Raw genomic sequence first — 17,201 nt, forward strand, 5'->3', positions numbered from 1 at the left:
CCATCCCTGTTCCATATCAGGGGGCAGCATTGGAAGATGAGCAAGGACCCTGTCAGTCAACTCAGAGGCAGGATCCGTCGGTTGATGATCAGCTTTGGAGGAGGTATGGGACCTGCACAGCGTGACCACCTCCAGCTCGAAGGAGGCAGACGTGGAAGCGGAAGTGTCAGTGGTGGCAGTAAAGGAGCACATTGCCTGTACCCTGGGAACGATGTCAAAATGATTGAAGTCTATGCAGAGCAAAAGGTGAACATTTGAAGCTGTTTTAGTTGTATTAATATCAATTTAATATTAATTTATTCAGTATTTTACATTTATACAATGTATTCAGTAATTTGTTCCGTAATCCAAGACGACGCCAGAACGTGGTGAAACTATTCACTTTTCACTGTACCTTGGAACAAGAGACAACATATTAAATAAATCTACTACTGTTCTGGGCTCCCTAACTTTCTGATATGCCATGATGGGCAAATAGCTGAGAAAATCTCCCACTTTTCAATTTTTAACCTCAAAGTTTTGCTTGTTCAGTAGTTATTTCAGTTGCTTTATCCTTCCCACGTATCAAAAAGAAAAATGGGCAGCAAAATGGAGCATAAAAAGCATCGGCATATATTGCAATTCTCTAAATCTTAATAAGACAAATTTTCAAATAGGTTTGGTGCAAACACAAAAAACCTGCCATGTTTTTTCCCATGCATTAATGATCCAATGCTCACTTGAACATTGTCTTAGTAATAGGACAATGACACAGATGCAAAGTAATGATTTAAAAAAAAAGCCATTAAAGTCAGGAAAGCTAAAAGTGGTATTACTAATAGAAAAGCAGTAGATAGTTCTGCAGAACAGGAAATAATGCTGTTAGCATTGGTTTTGTAATTATTTCCAATACATGAGTAATACAGCTATACTAACAAATGAACTGTGGATCTTTACACAGCTTATATCACAACTAGGAGCAAATTACTACAGATGCTGGAATCAGTACTGAAAACGACAAATGCTGGAGATCACAGCGGGTCAGACAGCATCCATGGAGAGAAAGCAAGCTAATGTTTCGAGTCGAGATGACTCCATCAGTGCTGAAGTGAAGTGTGGAGGGGAACAGCATTTATGCTACAGTTGGTGGGGTGAGTGTAGTGTGGTGATGGATGTAGAGTGCTGGTGGAGGAAAGATGTTGATAGTTTAGCTTAAGTGATCAAAATGTGAGAATGGCAGAATAATGGCATGTCTAAATACCAGACTTGAAAGAGAAGACAATCCCACTGGTGTGGAGGGAGGGGAGAGAGGACATGGTGACAGAGAACATAACAAGTAAAGCTATAAGAAAGGGAAGAAATGGGAGTTAGTTCACAATTTGAAGATATTAAACTCAATATTAAGTCCAGAAGGCTGTAAAGTGCCTAGTCTGAAGATGAGATGTTTTCCTCAAGTAACACCTCATCTTCAGACTTGGTACTTTATAGCTGTCTGACCTATTTATATCACAACAATGTTGCTGCTGGATCTTTTCTCCAGATGGTCGTTGTGAGGTTGGCTAAATTATTCAACAAAATATATTCATCAGCCTATGTATGTAGAAGTGGATTAAGAAGCCACACTACTCCAAAACAACAGCGAATTAAATCATCCAAATAAAGAAAAGAGGTTTGACATCGACAGTACAAAGTTGTCCAGCTGTTGAGCTGACATGATTGGCAGGTACATGCATCTCAACAGAAAGCACCTTATCAACAATGTAAGTAAAACCATATGGATTCAATTATTTTTACTTATTAGTGCTTTCCATTAACTAAGTCAAATTGTATTTGCTGATTTTATGTTTTATTTTAATGCATGATGTTATTCTCCTCTGGCCTTTTATTTTAATTTTAATTTTTGCAGATTTTGACCTAGCATTTAAAAAAAGTCTCCTCATGTCATACAGAGCCATTTCCAGGCACAGTTCTGAATAAAAGATATGATCACGGACATGTCAAAGAAATACCTAATGTATAGATGCAGCAAATATGTTTGATACAATAATATTATATTGTGTCCATTTGTTAACAATAAATATTTAACACCTTAATGTCCTTGCAGCATTGGAAAGACATTTCTCCACAATCTACCACCATCTAAGTGAATGGTTGTTCATTTTCAAAGCATCATCGAGTGTAGTGGCGTGGAAGAAATGCATATTATTATTGCATACAATTTTCAAAATGAATTAAAATGTATTTTATATGTTCTAGTTCGTTGTTCAATTTCAACTTCAAAAATCAAAGCTAAAATCTAAAAAAATCCTTTTTATTCTATTCCTACATTTTGTTTTATATGTGTCTTCTAAAATAGATAGAGACAGACGCAGGCAAGAGGCAGTTCAAGTTCAGAATGGTGCAACAATTGACAGCCATTGAGGAACATGAGAGAAATGAATGGCACCCTCTTGAGATGGCTTCTCGCACACATTGGCAGCTTGTGTGCTTTACTTTTTCACTGCTTTTCCTTCAGTGATCACTGGAGACCTCTCTGCTAGTTTGGGGTCACTGGGGTTCTGTCCTCTTTCACACAAATTCAGCTTTAGTCAGGGTTTTTTTGATGACAGAATGTGAATTTCTTAATGCACTAGTGAGCTATGTGACTAGTATGGGACTGTCACTTTAATCTGTTTCAAAAAAGGCTGTGTGCAGCATGAATAAATGTCTGCAATTTCTTTTGGGGGAGAGAGACGTTTTTTGACCAACATATCCTTTCTGAGCCAGTAAAAATCAGCTATTACCACAGTTAATATGAAAAATTGATGGGAAACAGGTGTTCTGAGCTGGCTTCTTTTTTAAAAAAAGTCCTAAATAATGCATTTGGTTGGATTAGTGTAATTATTCAATGAATTGATGTTCCTTGCCAGTAAAAGAAAAAGAAAATGCAGAAAATTGGGAATTGCATTATGAAAAGATAAAAATAAAGTCCAGATTCCAGTCATTTACATTAAAAAGAAATCAGACTCTTTTTCTCCCAAATGAAATTTGATAGTGACCATTTTGTATACAGGAAATCATTTCCACCTTCTCCATCTATCCTATGGTGCGTAACAGCTGTAAAAATCGCAACATGCAATTTTCAAATGCTGAATATTCTAGCATAGAATTAGATACACATTCAGAATCGTAGAGACGATGTCAATGTCTTGTTTTAGTTGGACATGCTGGGGAAAATCTTTCATCATTTCTGTTTTGGGGCTGTGAAGAAGCACTACAGCAACTGCAAATGCTTCAACAAGACATTTTAATAATGTTATAGCTACATTAATGCAAATAGTCTCTTTAATTTGTGAATATTGTCTATTCCCATAGCTATATTGCACTACAAAAGCAGTAAGACTGCATGGGGCTTATGGACTCTGGAAAAGATTGATGACAGAAGTCAGGACTATAGCCTTATCTATTGCCTTTATGATTTAAGACATATCAGTTAGTTCAACACAAGATTATTTGCTTTTACCACAGATATTTTGACAAAGTAAGTTTTAACTATTGGTTGACTGACTGAAATACCATGTTGAGCAAAGAGAGGTTAGGGTCATTTCAAGACCCAAGTACATTTAAAAACACTGAACTCCCTGTCCCAAGGAAAGACATTAATGTGGCCAAACTGATCCAAGCCAAAGAATTGTAGTTAGGGCCAGCAAACATCCAGCTGAGATCAAGGTAAATCCTGGGATCATACGAAGGGAGGGGAGATTGGGACAGTTTAATGGTGACAGTCGCATATTGGGGAGGGAGTATGTTGCTGGGTGTGGGAATTCAGTGGGAGTGGAGAAAGAATCCCATTCTTGTTCCACAAAGTTAAAAAATTCTTTGGGGCTGTTGTTCAGCTTACTAAGCTCATAGGCTTTAGTTCCCTACAAAACAAGAATCCAGTCGAAACATAAAAATGGCTTACCATCTGAAAGAGATGGTTTATTTGACTGCTCAGTAGTAAAGGCCTTTTAAAATTTGTTGCATTTGGAGAGTCAGGTATTAATGGAGTGGCAAGTCTATTGGTCCCATTTTGAGGCCATTATCACCTCTTAAATGGCAATTTGATTAATTTAGAACTGGACCAAGGGCTTATAAGTTGTTTTAAGCCATGAATTATTTTGCATTGTATTTCAGGTTTTTCTGCAGATTTCTGTTCTTTAAATTTAAAAAAAAGGTCTATATCAATGCCATAGTGAAGAAGCAGTACAGGTCAACCTAAATTAAAAAAAAATGCAGATGCAGGTAACCTATAACAAAAACAGAAACTGCTGGAGAAACTTAGTAGATTTGGCAGCATCTGTGGAGAGAAAGCAGAGTTAACATTTTGGGTCAAGTGACCCCTCTTCAGAACTTAAATTTCAATTTCTTTCAATTCCAATGAAAGATATTCTGACATCCACTCAATACATTTTCCTTTCACCAATCTGCTGTACAGGATAACCTTAAAAGCTTATGGTCTGGAGTGTAACTGAATTACCACAACCTATGATTTTGCAAAACATTGTGAACACATCTCTATTATTGTAGGGTACAATATGCAGTTGTGTTTTTTTTTGCGAGAGAAAACTCATGGCAAGTGAGAGTTATGTATAGTAATAATGAGAAATAACTTCAGGGGCAGCTCTTGTGGCACAGTGGTAGTGTCCCTACCTCTGAACCAGGAGGCGTGGTTAAGTCCCACCAATTCCAGGGGTATGTAATTACGTCACAGAGCAAGTTGATTACATGAAATGTGAAACAGCCTCAGAGTGAATGATAGCCTATTTTACTTTATCACTGACTTTAATAGCTATACAGATGTAGGGGGCTTTTGAAACAAAAAACAGAAATTGCTGGAAAAGCTCAGCAGGTCTGGCAGCATCTGTGGAGAGAAATCAGAGTTAACGTTTCAGGTTCCAGTGACCCATCCTCAGAACACAGAGTTATGTGGATTGGCCATTTGGAAAGAAAACACGAATAGATAAAAAACACATTCCATATATTTAAATTCCTTTAATTTCTTATAAAATCACACATTTGAATTCTTAATCCTACTTAAAAGAGTTTACATGCACTTGAATCTGTCAATTGAACTGTGAATTAAGAGGTACTACATTGTGATAATGAAGGGTTATAAAATCCTGCAGCACTAATCCTTGATTAAGAATGTTCAGTCTTCTGTCAGCAGACAGTGAAACAGTAGTATTTAACATCACAGAGTTTTTTTTAATATTTAAAGGGAAGGAGTTTTAAATGCCCCATCAACTTGACAATTTGATTTATTACATCCATCTGCAGGTGAAATTCCTCAATTTATTATAGTTCCAGCAGTAATTGTCCCAGGTGAGGAGTGGTGAATTTCTCCCCTTCTTCATTCACTTGGTCCTTGGTTGACCATAACAAGGTTAATAAAAATGGATCCCTGTCTTTGTGGATCTGTTCTTCTCAGACCTAATGAAATTACATTTTAAAAGAGTCAATTTAACCAGGCCTCTTGAGTTAACAAAGAATGTATTATTAGTTAGTAAGTGCTAGAAGGAATAATAACACAAAAGATGTACATACAAAGTAGAAATGAGAAATAATTCCCAAAAGAAATGATAAAGTTAAAAGATATACAGATCAGTCTGGATCATTCATGAAGAATTGACAGGAGAACATTAATAACTGAGCAGTTGATTATGAGATTCTTGACTTTGCAGGTTAGCTGTAATTTTTTTGTCCTGTTCCCTTTTGGACTGGATTGCTGTCCAGTTTGCAGCATTTTAAACAAGAGAATCCTTTAGTTGCAATGCAGGAGGGACCTGTAAGGTACTCCTAGACTGTGACTTCCACAGAGCACTAGTGATCAAAAGATTTAAAAGAGACCTGAGGGACAAATTTTTCACACAGAGGGTAATGCATATAGGGAGCAAACTGCCAGAGGATGTGGTAGAAGTGGGTACAATTACAACATTTAAAAGACATTTGGATAGGAATATAGATATGAAAGGTTTGGAAGGATATGGGCCATACACAGACAAATGGGAATAATTCAGTTTAGGATATTTGGTCAGCATGGACAAGTTGGGCCGAGGGATCTGTTCCATGCTTTGTGACTCTATGAAAAGTCCACACAAGTACCTCAGTCCACTAACCCATACAGTCCAGGGTTGAAACTCACTTTTAACTGGTATTCTTAAGAGGGGACTTTCCTTCCAGAATGAGCACAATTTGAGGTAATCGCAGGAGATTACTGTTCAGTTTATCGTGCATTTTGCCCTTTGAAGCTTCTGTGGAACCTTCAGGTGTGATATTCCAGGATTCGTCCACAGTCAGCCAATAATATTGCGTTCACAGGCATCTTTTGGCTGTGTATGCTTATCTTAAAAAAAAAGAAATACAGGTTAAAATTAAAAGTTCAATATGTCATTAGATGATCCGGGGTTAAGACGTGTGACCATGAGACTTAAGGGAACTTCTTTTGCCAGTGGCATTTTACAGCTTCTGTTGACAGCTCGTTTTAACAGTTCCCATGAGTCAATACTTTTATACACAATCATGTCTCCATTAAACAAGTCCCAAAGGGCATCTTACCTTTCACAAAAGGCATCTGACCTCCCCAAAAGATGTCCCAAGACCTTTTATAAAAGTATTCTTTAAAAGGGTTCTCAACCTCTTCATAGAAGTTTACAACTTTAGATGCTGTCTTGCCAGTCACGTTTTGGATATCCCACTTCTAAATCACAGGTTAGCCAGAAATATTTAAACATGAACATGTGCTCTTGCTTCTCTGAGCTACAAATGTGCAAGTTAGAACTTACCCCCAGTGATCCTTTGCATAACTGGCAGAGCCAGATCTGGGAGCAAGACTTTCGGATTCAGGCTTTCACCACCATTTTCACTGAAGCAGAGAGCCTCTCAATCTGTGTTAATATTCTCATTTCCATATTAATGAAATATCACTAATGTATGACTTTTCATAGAGTCACAAAGCATGAAATGGATCCCTCAGCCCAACTCGTCCATGCTGACCAAATATCCTAAACTGAATTATTCCCATTTGTCTGTGTTTGGCCCACATCCTTCTAAACCTTTCATATCTATGTACCTGTCCAAATGTCTTTTAAATGTTGTAATTGTACCGACTTCTACCACATCCTCTGGCAGTTTGTTCCATATATGCATCACCCTCTGTGTGAAAAAGTTGTCCCTGAGGTCACTTTTAAATCTTTTCCCTCTCACCTTAAATCTATGCCCTCTGGTTTTGGATTCCACTACCCTATAGAAAAGACCTTGGCTATTCACTTTAACCATGCACCTCATGATATGATAAGCTTCTATAACGTCACGACTCAGCCTCCTATGCCCCAGGGAATAAAAGTCCCAGCCTATCCAGCCTCTCCTTAGAACTCAAAGCTTCCAATATCGGTAACATCCTTATAAATCTTTTTTTCTCTTTCCAGTTTAATAACATCCTTCCTACAGCAGATCGACCAGCACTGTACATAGTACTCCAAATTTGGCTTTACCAATGTCTTGTATAGCTTTTATGCAGACCTCCTTTCAAACTTGATTAACAGCACTATAGATTTAGAAATTCTAATATCTGAACAATGAACAAAGAACAAAGAAAATTACAGCACAGGAACAGGCCCTTTGGCCCTCCAAGCCTGCGCCGATCCAGATCCTCTATCTAAACCTGTCGCCTATTTTCCAAGGATAATGTTATCTGAATATTGTTATCTTTGATACTTGCTCATAAAACATGATACAGCTGCCAAATCTATTCAGTATACATTTCAAAGTATAGAGATCAATTCTAAGTTACTCAATTCATCAGCATTCTCCTCAGTTGCACCTAAGTTCACCTTTATTTACAACACTAGGTCATTGCAGGCAATCATCAAATATATAGCATAGTTTTTTTTCTTTCATCTTCAGTTGAAGAATTTATTCTTTGTACGTGGTCTAAAGGAAAGATCAAACTTTACATGGAACTACATAGATGCTAATGATTTTCTTTGGGGTTTCCATTCTTAGTAATCTTCAATTGGAGGGGAATTGTGTACTCATAGCAAGTCCTGTGAAATATCATAAAGTAAACTCTAGACATTTTAGACACTGATATATGTTAATAACTATGGTTTATGCTTCCTGCTTTACTTCTCCAGCTGACAGTGATGCATCTTGAAACTTGCGTGAACTCAATGTTCAAGTTTTTTTGTGCATTCACAAGTTTCCAAACAGAATAGACCTCTCAAATATGAAATGTTGCTGTATAAGAATATTTAGTTACATTTATACACATGTTATAATATTTTTATGCCTTAATCATGTTACAAATTGACACAGCCTATGCCCCACCTGACCTAAATCTCTAGTGTTGTCACCCTTGTCCTTATTAGTCTCCATTGGCTACCTATGAGAATCAGTTTCAACATACTTATTATCATGTCAAATCCTTCTATGCCCTATCATCTTTGCTTGAACTCTATATGATCTGCTTCTTGTCTTGTTCCTTTTACTTCAGTGGCCTTTCCCTATCCTCTAGAAGTACTTACCTCATCATCTCTGCCTTGATACCATTCTCTTTAACTTAGAATGTCCCAGGTCCCTCTTCATTGTCTATCCTTTCGTCCTCATTTGACTTGGCTCATCAGCTGTCCCTCAATTTAACGATACTGTCTATTCAGGGCCTAACGTTTCTGCCATCGAGCTTTACATGGCTGAACGGACCCATTCTCAACTGAGAGAGCTGTAAATCAGGAACAAAAACAGAACTTGCTGGAAAAGTTCAGCATGTCTGGTAACATTTGTGAAGAAAAAAATCAGAGTTAGTAATGTTTCAGGTCCAGTGACTCTTCCTCAGTTCTGCTAATTGTTCAGAGATCATTGGACCCATGGACATGCATGATGAACAAGATGGTGGCCCCCAGAGTGCAGATTTTGTTTCCTCCTCTTTCCTTTCCTGCTCTGCCTCATCATTAAGGCATTGGGATTCAAAGCATAATAATGAACAAGCTATTACATTTTGGACAACTGGCCAAGATCCTGGCAGGCACCAATGTCAATGCAGTTTCACTTCAAGGAGAACTTCAGAGTATACTTGAGGTATTTTCTTTTCCCTGGAATGTAGCCATTTGAGAGTTGAGAAAGCAAGACATTAGGGTGGCACAGTGGCTCAGTGGTTAGCACTGCAACCTCACAGCGCCAGGGACCCAGGTTTGATTCCACCCTCGGGCTTTCCTCCAGGTGCTCTGGTTTCCTCCCTCAGTCCAAAGATGTGCATGCTAGGTGGATTGGCCATGCTAAATTGCCCATAGTGTCTAGGGATGTGTAGGTTAGGTGGATTATACAGGATGGGTCTGGGTGGGAAGCTCTGAGGGTCAGTGTGAACTTACTGGGCTGAAGGGCCTGTTTCTACAGTGTAGGGATTCTATGACATTCTATCAAGTGTTCAGGGAAGTTAACATTGCAGGAATTTGGCTCCAAGGCTGCCATGAGTACTTGCTGAACAGTACTCCAATTTAACCCATAGGATGTGGTGGAAGCACTACTAGTGAAATTTCTCTTCCATCCCTAAGCATCACTGACAAGTCCAGGTTTCACTCCTTCACACAAAAGTGTGCTTGCAAATGATGTCTTTTATTGACTTGTGGAAGTCTTTCTTGTCAAAAACGCAATGCCATTGTAAAAGACTGAGCTGGCATAGCTGATCCAGTATTGGTTCTCTTCATCAATGATTGACATTTGTTAGAAATAACTGTCCAGGTATAATAAGAGCTCGATATATTCCAGAATCGCTCCTTCAATCTATATGGAAAATAGACTATCTAGCTAACCATACAGTAGGTTGAAATATGAGCTTTGTTTTGACAGCATTCAAGGACAGGACAAATTTAATGTCTGCAGGAAAATAGAGACTGAAATAGTTTGCAAATCTGGAGCAGGTGAATGCTGTAGTCAAACTATAGTCTATGATGGTCAGTTATGTTTCAGCATGGAGGTGAATGAGGTTAAAGTGTCTTTTATTCAGGTAATAATTAATAATGGCACCAGAGGACAGTTGTTCATTGATGAGGTGAGTAGCCACTTTTACAACGAATGGAACTGTCTCAGCCTTTAGGTGTCATGAACAATGTCGACACATTTGGAGGAAATGAAAAAAGATTTAGATTCTCAACATTGAGAATAAAAAGTCTGATTTTCTTTTTGACGTTTCAATGGCTGGATTAGAATCTTGCTAGTGAGCAATAAGGGATCTATTTGCATGCATTAATGTCTCATTATTATTTGGCCTAACTATGTTTATATGCAGTTTGCTATTTTTCCCCAGTTGCCAGCATTAAGTAGATGGTGCCAACTCCAGATTTAAAAGTCAACACTGTAACCTGGTGGCTGCAGCTTGCTGGAGATTTCACCTCATGTCCATCTCGGCAAATGCTCTCCAATATCTCAGGGCATGCTCCATGGGCAACAACCACTTGCTCTCTGCAAACTCAGAGGTTGGCATTAGCAAAGCACCAGTCTTACCATATTATCATGGCCCATTTTAGAATAACTAAGAATGCATTTCATCTGTTCAGTACTGCACTTTGGAGCTCCCCAAGACCTTGCCCTGTAATGCTGCTGCCAGGCCACTTTGTGTACAGGGTAGGACACCCATCTCACGCATCGGAACAGGATGCATCCCAGGGCACTTGGCTTGCTTTTACGGCGCTCAATATTTTTCGCTAACTTGGATGCTCACAGCATCTTTTCCTTGCCTTTTACCACAGGTAGAAAGCCACGTTGCCTGTTTCCCTACAGTAAACAATCCAGATACTGAATATGGCGATGTAGTGCACTGTGCTACCTCAATAGCAAGCTATCGTATGCGGAAGCAGCTTATGTGGCACATATACTGCATGCGCTTCAGTCACATGGTCACATCTGAATGGTGATCCAGTATGAATTTTACCACAGGGTACTGAGGAGAGCCTGGAGACCCAGAAGGAAAAAAAAACAGTAAAGCCTGCAAATATCACATAACGATCCTACATATCTTGTATACCTGAAAACAGAACTCCTCCCAGTAAGTTCATTTCCACATATGACTTTGATTTTTATCACTTGTTTCCCCTTCTGGGGAGTGTCACCAGCCACTGTGGATTCATGGTTGAGGAATTGTTGACAATAATCCTACGTTCGTTTTTGTTCCGGAAGTCACATATTTCAATGTTGTTTTCATCAAATCAGTCCTGGTGACGATGATTTTTAAACTCAATGGTGTGAGCACTGAATTTGTGTGCAACTGGGTTTATTTGATCCCACTGTTCTATAACTGAGTTCGATTTGTGAAGATTTTCCAAATTAGTCATGAGCTGTATTTGGAATTACTGTGCCACATCAGATACTTATTTCCCTCCCCTCCCGTGTTAGCCTTTCACAAGGACTGTTCCCTCCGGGACACCCTGGTCCACACCTCCTTCACTCCCAACAACCGACCCCCAAAGCCCCATGTCACCTTCCCCAGCAACCACAGAAGGTGTAACACCTGTGTGTTTACTTTCTCCGCCCTCAATATCTAAGGGCCCAAACACACTTTCCACGTGTAGCAATGATGTACCTGCACTTCCCACAATCTAGTCTACTGCATTTGCTGCTCACAGTGTGGTCTCCTCTACATTGGGGAAACAAAGCATAGACTGGGTGGCCACTTCGCAGAACATCTACGTTCTGCTCGCAAAAAAAACCCCTAAGCTTCCCGTTTCTTGCCACTTCAACACACCACCTTATTCCCTGGCCAACATTTCTGCCTCAGGCTTGCTGCAATGCTCCAATGAAGCTCAGTACAAGCTGGAAGAACAGCACCTCATTTTCTGCTTGGGAATCCTATAGCCATCTAGACCCAAAATCGAGTTCAACAACTTTAGGCCTTGAGCATCTTGCCAACACTTTCCCCTAACCCCACACACCAGGACTTGTTGTCACATCGTCTGCTATTACACACACTCATTTTTTGTCATTGATAGTCCCTATTAGCAGCCATTCATTCTCCTAGGCTGACCGTTATCCACTCCTTTTGTCTGTACAACTGTTTTTCTCTCACTCTAGCTCCAACTTCTCCACCTATCATTTACTCCTTACAGTCTCCCCCCACCCTATCTTCTGCATGAAAACCAACTTTTTCTTAGCTTCCATCAATCCTGAAGATGTGCCACTGAGCCCGAAAGGTTAACTCAGATTTCTTTCAACAGATGTTGTCAGAACTGCTGAGCTTTTCCAGCAATTCCTGTTTTTGTTTCTCATTTCCACCATCTGCAGTTTTTTTCAGTTTTCTAAAACGTTCTTCAAACTATATTCTGTAGTATATGACCAATTAACTTATGCTTGCAGTCTTCAACACATATGTCATTGTAACAGAGGTGTTCCCTGGGTAGTTGTTAAAAATTCCTGGAAAAATCACTCAGTCTAATAGATAAATAACTGCACCAGAGTACAGTATTAATTCACAATTTATGCAAACATATTGCTCAAATTTTGTGTTATCAACACAATACTGAGTCTTTGATGAGATCCCCAATGTAATAAACCTGTACTCCTTCATAATTGATTTTGTTAAAATCTCTGTCAAATATCATTAAGCAAAACTACCATTTTATCTTTATAAATTCTACAGTTATTTATGCTGTTATTGTATGACAATCCTACAGTAATGTAGAGTAATTTTGAGCATGCATTCATCAAAAGAATAAATAAAGAACATTTATGTTCTTGTATTGTTCATGTCCAAAAGATATCAAAAAGCAATTTACAGCCAATGAAGGACCATTGAATTGTATAAGATATAATACAATATACAAAATACAACAGCTAGCTCGCACAGAGCAAACTCCCACAAACAGCAATTGTGATAATGAAAACCAAAAGAATTGTGAATAGTGTAAATCAGGAACAAAAACAGAAGTTGCTGGAAAAGGTCAGCAGGTCTGGCAGCATCTGTGAAGAAAAAATCAGAGTTAATATTTCAGGTCCGGTGACCCTTCCTCAATTGTAATAAGGATCTGTTTGAACAATCATGATTGGTTTTCTTATGATCTTGACTGGGGATTTAAAGATTAACTTTTCCTCTGCTTTGAATTAGTTTCGTGGCATGATTTGTTTTCACTTCAGAGAAGAAGGGAACCTGGCCTTCACAACTTCACCAATACGACACCTCCGCACTGTTATATTGGAATGTGAGGTTTTCCTGTAATGCTCAAGTCCAAGGGCGGAACATAAACTTTTTTTTTAAGGGTGGCACGGTGGCTCAGTTGTTAGCATTGCTGCCTCACGACGCCAGGGACCCAGGTTCGATTCAACCCTCGAGCGACTGTCTGTGTGGAGTTTGCACATTCTCCCCATGTCTGCGTGGGTTTCCTCCAGATGCTCCGGTTTCCTCCCAGAGTCCAAAGATGTGCTGGTAAGGTGGATTGGCCATGCTAAATTGCCCGTAGTGTGCAGGGATGTGTAGATTAGGTGGGTTATAGGGGGAAGGGTCTGGGTGAGCTGCTCTGAGGGTCGGTGTGGACTTGTTGGGCTGAAGGGCCTGTTTCCACACTGTAGGGATTCTATGTTCTATGATAAACTTATACCTTTCAGCTAAGAATCAAGAGCGCAACAAACTGAGCCATGGTAGACATGGACTTTATACGACAAGTAACAAGTTGTAATATTAAACTGACACCTGAACACACAAGGTGTACAAATAGATGAGCAAACTGAAAGTAATGTACGTAATGTTGGATGATATTGGGTTAAAGAGACATAGTTAGGATAGTAAATCAGCCAGGACCTGGAAAAATTTGAGATTTCATCATCTTGACATTGGAAAACTGGTGGTTGTAAATCAGATACACATTATACACCTGCCTGATCTTCGTCTTCATTAACTTAGTGGTTTTTACTCAAACTGACAAATTGTTCCTACAGTTGACAGTTATATATAAATATATATTTCCACTAGACCTAGAATAGAAAGAAATTCACTGTGTTCCATGGAAGAATATGTCAAAATAAAATGGCAGGGCTGTTGGAACAGCTTTCCTTGTTGGGATATCTGTGAATTTCATTTGTTTGGCATTCGGCAATCTCATTCCCAGATAAAACCAGTACCCAAGGATCTCCTAGGATTTCCAAGCCAGAGTCAGAGACCTAGAACACCTTGAAAATTATCTTTTATGTTATGTTTCTGCTCTCCTGAGTGATTCTGAAAATATAAATGCTCAGTGATGTGTCAGTAGCATTACCACTTTCTAGTCATCCAATATTACATCTGACTGAAACCTTATCAGGTACCCAAGATGTAGAAGTTTGGGAAACAAACAGAAATATTTTTCAAAAGATGACCCTGCTTGACTTTGGGTATTCCAGCAGGTTGAGAAGCTGAGGTTGATACATAAAGATCGTGGTGCAGCAGTTTGGAGGATTTAAGACTAAAAGGTCATAAGAAATAGGAAAAGGTATTGTCCCCTCGAGCCTACTCCACCATTCAATAGGATCATGGCTAATCTGACATTCCTCACTTCCACTTTCTTTCCTTTTCCCTGTAATCCCACTGATCAAGAATCTATCTATTTCAGCTTTAAATATACATGAGGACTCTTACTCCAAAGCTGTCTGTGGCAAGGAGTTCCAAAGACTCATATCCCTCTGAGAGAGAAAATTTCTCCTCAACTCAGTCACCGTTCTACCCTTTTATTCTGAGACTATGCCGTCTGATCCTAAATTCTCCCATGAGGGGAAACATCCTCTCAGCATGTTCCCAATCAAGCCCCTTAAGAATCCCATATGTTTCAATGAGATCACCTCTCATTTTTCTAAACTCCAGTGAGCATAGTCCAACCCTCCGTACCAGGGATCATCCTAATGAAACTTCTTTGAACTGCCTCTGAGCTTTCCTTAAATAGGGAACCAAAACTTCTCATAGTGCTCCAAATGAGGTCTCATCAGCCCGAAAAGTGTTGCAGTAAGACTTCACTACTCTTGTACTCCAACTCCCTTGAAATAAGAGCCAACATTCCATTAACCTTCCTGACTACCTGTGTGCTAGCTTTCTTTGCTTCATGCACAAGTACTCCCAAATCCCTTTATATTGCAGCTTGCTGCAGGTTTTTCTCCATTTAAATAATATTCTGTTCTCTTGTTTCCTTTTCCAAAATGAACAACTTTGCACTTTCCCACACTTGTCAACTTTTGTCCACCTACTTAAATTCTCTGAGTAAACTGTTTGTACCCTTCTCACAGCCTGCCTTTATATCTATTTTTCCATTGTCTGCAAAATTAGCACTTCCTTCCTCCAAGTCATTAATATATATTGTAAAAGTTGCAGTCCCAGCACTAATCCCTGTTGAACCCGTCTGGTAATAGGTTGCTAACCTGAAAAAGAGCTCATCATTCCCAATCCTGCTTTGTGTCAATGAGCCTATTCCCTATCCATGCCAATACTGTGGGCTCTAATCTTATGACTTAACCTTTTGTGAGGTACTTTGTTGATGCCTTCTGGGATTCCAAATACAACATACAAACTGATTCCTTTCAATCCACTCTGGTTAAGACTTCCTTGAAAAACACTAATAAATCAGTCAGATACAATTTCCCTTTCTTGCCGTTTCTGTTTGATTAGATTATGATTTTTCAAATGTTCTGCTATTACTTCCTTAATGACTGATTCTAATTCTTTTTCAACATTAAATGTTAAGCTCATTGGACCAAAGTACTCTTTTTGTGTCTCCCTCCCTTTTTGAATAGGTGTGTCACACAAGCAGTTTTTGATCTTCTAGTACTTGCCTGTAATCCAATGATTTTTGGAAAATTACAACCAATATTTCCACTATCTCTAGCTACCTCTTTTAGGATCTTTGGATGCAAGCCATCAGGACTACAGGACCTTTCCGCCTTTGACCCCATTATTGTGTCTAATTCTTTAGTGATGGTAATGGTACTTAATTTTCCCCCATATTATTTATTATAAATGGGATGTTCAAAATATATTCCACCATGTAGACTGATGCAATATATGTGTTTAACTCTTCCGCCATTTCCTCGATCTCCAAAACCATTTTGCCAGATTCATTTTATGAGGGGCCTATGTTCACTTTGACCTCTTTCTTCCTTTAAAGAAGCTTTTATTGTCAGTTTTTACATTACTCACTAGTTTGCTCTCGAAGTTTACTTTCTCTGCCTTTATTATCTTTTCAGTCCTCTTTTGCTGGATTCTGAATTTATCCCAGTCTTCGGGGCTATCATTGATTCAGGCTTTCTGTGTTTTTTTCTTTCAACTTAATACTCTCCCTATTGTTCTCAGTTAGCCATGGTTGGTTTATCCCTCCTTTAAAATCTTTCCTCCTTATGCGATGTATTTTTGCTGAGAGTCAAGAATTTCTGGGTCCCCTCAGTTTTCGAATTACACATCAGATGCAGTGTAACTCCACCTTGGTGGAATGCCATATTTTGAAGGAGGGCAGCATATGCATTCTAAAACTTCACAAATTTATTTTCCAATATTTTTAACATTATAAAAACATACATTGCCAACTGAAAAATAACTACCAGAAGTCAAACATTTTCTCCTGAGCAAACACTTTGGACCAGAGTCTTTTTTACAAATGATATGTGACTCAGGTCTGCCTTATGCAGGTCTGCATCACATAAATGCTAGCTGGGGACTAGTAATAAAATCATATCCTTATTAGTTAGCAAGCAGAGATCACATTTATATATACCTAGTACTTGATTGCTAGCCATTTGTCTGCATTAGAAAACATTTTCATTATAATTTACAGACTGCAGTTTGAACAGTACTGAACTAAAAGTGAAAGTGGGCACTGTTAAACTCAGTTGAGCAATGTTGGGTATAGTCTTAAAAATGAAATCGATTGGAATTGTTATTTTACAACACCTACCCATCTTGAATATATATTTCTGTAAAGAAGACTGTAACAGTATCTGGGTTCAAATGAATTTTTGCTTTGCTGTCAGCAACTTATCTTGCAAACAAGCTTTAAATGTAGCTACTAACAGAGAAAAATTGCATCAGGAAATTCTTTAAGATTTACGTGAATTTTCAAAGCAGCCACGAGGTCTTTTCCATCACCTTTCACATTGCCTGAGGTCTATCGCTGCATGAAGGGTTAGTTCCCAACTGGCAGGTAGTAGCATCAGCCCATTGACATGCAACAGCAGGTTTTGCCTTTCCAGTACTTGATAAATCACCAGTG

General features: G+C 38.8%; 1 long non-coding RNA gene across 1 annotated transcript in view; it reads right to left on the bottom strand.

Moving 5' to 3' along the window:
- Positions 1-5,054: 5,054 nt before the first annotated feature.
- Positions 5,055-17,201, bottom strand: part of LOC125483570 — a 30,708-nt gene continuing 18,561 nt past the window's right edge. Inside the window, exons 2-3 of the long non-coding RNA XR_007262520.1 lie at positions 6,143-6,343; positions 5,055-5,430 (exon numbers count right to left, since the gene is read on the bottom strand). This is a non-coding gene — a long non-coding RNA (uncharacterized LOC125483570). The remainder of the gene's footprint in view (positions 5,431-6,142; positions 6,344-17,201) is intronic.

The sequence above is a fragment of the Rhincodon typus genome, chromosome 7, assembly GCF_021869965.1.
Source record: "Rhincodon typus isolate 14 chromosome 7, sRhiTyp1.1, whole genome shotgun sequence".
NCBI classification, from domain to species: Eukaryota; Metazoa; Chordata; class Chondrichthyes; order Orectolobiformes; family Rhincodontidae; genus Rhincodon; species Rhincodon typus.